Genomic DNA, 4,566 nt, shown 5'->3' with positions numbered 1-4,566 from the left:
TTTAATTAATAGACTTTATGAGCAGTTTTATGTTTATTGAAAAATCGAGAGGACGACATAGGGTTCCCATCCAGTGAACTAGTTAAGACCTCCAGTACAATATTGAGTTGTAGAATGGTGGGAGCAGGCATCCTGATATGAAAGAAAATCCTTTTAATATGATGTGTGCTATTTAATTTGATGTGTGCTTAACTGTTCTTGTGTATGTCTTTTATCTGGTGAATGTTCCTTCCTATTCCTAATTTGCTAGGGGCTTAATATGAATATACATGCTGAATTTTATTGAATTATTTTGCTGCTGAATAAAATATCCCTTTTGGTTTTGTTACCAACAGAAACCTCATGCAATTTAGGAATAAAACTCAGTCTGAAACCTGTCTGAACTGGCCTCTGTCAGGAGGAGTATTCAGTAGGTCATCCAAGAAACCCAGGTCCCATAGGATTCTAAAAATGTTCATTGATCGATTGAGATAATAAAATCTTTTATTATTCTCCCTTTAAGTAGGTAACGAAGTTAGCCAATTACTGGAAATTATAACTTGACTTCTCAAACTGTATACAACTCCAAGTACGTACCTTGGTGCAAAATTAAAAGCATGATTATATTGCATTTCCAGAGGGGCTTGTCTAGGAAGTCTTCAGTTCAGAGGCATAGAACAGCCAAATGTAGTGTCCTAACACCTAGGAGGCACAGAGTTACTTTATTTCCTCTAGCAGCATGTATCCTCCGTACACCATCCTCCAATCTATTCATATTAAAAATGAAAAAGCCAACAATATAGAGAAGAAGTAAGAAAGGGCAGAGTAAAAAACAGAAAGAGAATAGCAGTAACGAGATCTCCTAGGAAAAGAACACAGAGGTACTAGCATCAGAGCAAAGTGGATATTGTCCATCTAAGAGCCAGTGGAGACATTGCTATAATGTTAGTGTCAAGTGTTTGCACTAGAATCCATTAATTTTTCTTCTGTTGTTTATAGCATACAGTCAGCCCTTCATATCCACAGGTCCTGTATCCTAATATTCAAAAGTTTACTCCTCTGGGATATGGGACCCACAGATATGGAGGGCCGGTGGTCCTATGTCATATTATATAAAGTGTCTGTGCATCTGCCAAAGTCCTGGAATCAGTCCACTATGGATACAGAGGGACAACTGTACCAATATTCAGTGAAATATTTTCTTTTACTGTATGTATGAGTGTAACGTGGGCATTCTTTCACATTTATTTTCTTGTTTTATGTTTTGCACCAAATTCTTACTGACTCCTTTGGCTACTGTAAAGGAAATTATTATTAAGTACTCTGTTTTGCTAGTTGATTTGTATTAGTTTGGGTAAAAATTTATTCAAATTTATTTCATGTTGTCATTAACGCTTGGTTTCCAATATTTGTTGGAAGAGCGTATTGATATCCTTTTATACAGTATTCCATTTGGGATATGAGATTTCATTTACCAGTAAATTTGTTGTTTTATAGCCTACTCAGTACCAAATGTCACTGATATATTTCTTTTTAATTGTGTGAATGTATATTTTTTCAGTTTTAGTAGACTATTCATGCATAATCAAAATCAATAATTTTCATCTATTTCTATATATAGAATAGTGTGACTACAAAACCCTTTAAAAATCTTTTTAAAACAAGTGAGATGAAAACTGTTTCAATTTTTTCTCCCACATTCCCCTCCACCAAATTTTCTTGTAAAATTGGCGTATGTCTTCTGTCAGTAAACACAATGCATACTGACCTTTTATTGTGTGCCAACTTCTTGCTCAGGTCTTTACACCATTATGAATTATATAAGTCGAGCTTGCACAGCATTCTCTGGAGGTGGTTTGCAATTTTTTTTTTTTGGTCTGTTTGTTTTTTGTTTCTCATTTTTTAATTTTGGTCTGGGCCAGTTCCTGGAAGTCAGCTGCTCAAGCCTGTGGATATAAGCAAAGCCCGCTGTCTCCTCAGCCCTGACCCACTGGCACCTCTACAATGGATGACAAACCTGCAGGAGAAAGAAAACAGATCTGGGTGGTGCTTGTTTTTAGAGTCAAGGAATGACATCACTGCCAGCGATTATGACTTTGGACAAGCCAGTGTGTGGGCTTGGATTTACAGCACAGAAAGGTCAAGCTTTGGTTAACAGGGCACATCATTAGCACACAGAGAGCACTATATGTAGCTTAAAAATAGAAACATTAGCACTCTTATGAGCTTCGTGTAAACTGGATGGTGTTCATCAAGGCCAAAAAGTTTGCTTTATGTAAAACTTATATGATATGCTTAGGCCAATTTTTTTCTTTTATTCTAAATCTTGTGATAGCGTTTTTTTTTTTTTTTTCCCTCCAGTAGGCAAAGGCTCTTGCTGGGTTAAAAATCAATGAGTTGGGCTTTGGCCAATTCCCTGTTTTATTTCCATGGGCTCAAAATAGTCAGTCGGGGTCTTCCCTGGTGGTCCAGTGGTTAAGAATCTGCCTTGCAATGGAGGGGATATGGGTTTGGTCCCTAGTTGGGGAAATAAGATCCCGCATGCTATGGAACAACCAAGCCTGAGCATGCCAACTACAAAGCCTGCGTGCCCCAGCTGGAGAGCCTGTGCATCACAACAGAAGATCCCACGTGCTGCAACTGAGACTCAATGCAGCCAAATAAGTACATATTTTAAAAAATAGTCAGTCAGTGTAGAAGGTCACAATTAAAAGAGCACAGATAAAAAGATGACTTGGAAATGTCCAGTAGGGACCGAAAAGTGAATCAGTGCCGCTCATTCTCTGTAATGGTGTGTAAATGGAGTGAGCTAGGGAGAACAGGGCAGGGGATTGGGGTGTTACCAAGGCAAGGGCTCTAATGGGCCAGATTTTCTCCACATTGAGGACACTCTCAGAGTAAACTGGTTGCTATGGAAGCTTATGAATTACTTTAAAATCAGGAAAACATAATTGCTGGAAATAGAACTGCCATACGACCCAGCAATCCCACTGCTGGGCATACACACCGAGGAAACCAGAATTGAAAGAGACACATGTACCCCAGTGTTCGTCGCAGCACTGTTTACAATAGCCAGGACATGGAAGCAACCTAGATGTCCACCAGCAGATGAATGGATAAGAAAGCTGTGGTACATATACACAATGCAATATTACTCAGCCATTAAAAAGAATGCATTTGAATCAGTTCTAATGAGGTGGATGAAACTGGAGCCTATTATGCAGAGCGAAGTAAGTCAGAAAGAAAAACACCAATACAGTATATTAACGCATATATATGTAATTTAGAAAGATGGTAACAATGACCCTATATGTGAGATAGCAAAAGAGACACAGATGTAAAGAACAGACTGTTGGACTCTGGGAGAAGGTGAGGGTGGGATGCTTTGAAGAATAGCATTGAAACATGTATATTAACATATGTGAAATAGATCACCAGTCCAGGTTTGATGCATGAAGCAGGGTGCTCAGGGCTGGTGCACTGGGATGACCCTGAGAGATGGGATGGGGAGGGAGGTGGGAGGGAGGGTCAGGATGGGGAACACATGTGCACCCATGGCTGATTCATGTGAATGTATGGCAAAACCACCACAATACTGTAAAGTAATTAACCTCCAATTAAAATTAAAAAAAATAAAATTAAATCGGGAAAACATAATACAAATTTCATGGCAGGTTAGCACTGCAGTTTAGTCATCACTAAGCTTGAATGAATGGTATTTGGGTCTTTGCAATGGAAAACAGGGATTAACGATGGGCTTTGAACAATCTTGGTCTGAGAGCATCACCACTGGATGGCAGTAACAATCCTTGGATGCCCCCCGCCCCCCACCGCCACCCTTTTTCTTTCTTTCCCTTCTACTCATTAGCTGGTCCTTCTTGTCCACTTAAAAATGCCTTGCTTTTAGAGTTAACTTTTACCAGAACACCTAAATGTGATATGCTTGTGACTTACTAGGCTAAAGTTCAAAAATTTAAAAATAGAAAAAGGAAAGATAATTATGTGTATTACGGTCAAAACAGGATAAAGAAATCTGGATGCCAACAAAAGTCAGGCAATTTCTCCATCATTTAAAGTCAATATCCAGTCTCTATGTCATTTAAAATATCAAATTATCTCAAAAGTGATGGGATATTGTTTATACAAGGTGTCATAGGGACTTCAAACTTCTAAATGCTATAGAGAAAAATGGCCTCAAAAAAGAACACAGTAGTTATCTTTTTACTGGTTACCTTCAGAATTGAACAAAAGGTTATACAGTCCCTAGAGTGGACTTTCAAAATCAGACTCATGGGCATTCAAAAGTCTCCATTTCCAAAATTGAATTCGTTATCTTAACTTACAAGGTTACCTATTAACTCATTCATTTACTCAAATATTTGTTGAATACCTACAGACTGGGGCTGAGTACTGGAAATATAATAGTACCCAAGGGATTCTGAATCTCTTGGAATGGTTTTATGTCTGGTCATTTTACTTTGGTATTTTTTAATTTTGATATAAATTAAAACTTTCAGAAAAATTACAAGAAGTCTATAAGCTCCATAGTTTTTACCCAGGTTTTCCAAATATTTCCATTTTGTCCTA

Source organism: Giraffa tippelskirchi, chromosome 4, assembly GCF_054371585.1.
Source record: "Giraffa tippelskirchi isolate mGirTip1 chromosome 4, T2T-mGirTip1v1.2.pri, whole genome shotgun sequence".
NCBI lineage: Eukaryota > Metazoa > Chordata > Mammalia > Artiodactyla > Giraffidae > Giraffa > Giraffa tippelskirchi.
Note: the sequence above shows the minus strand (reverse complement) of the source record.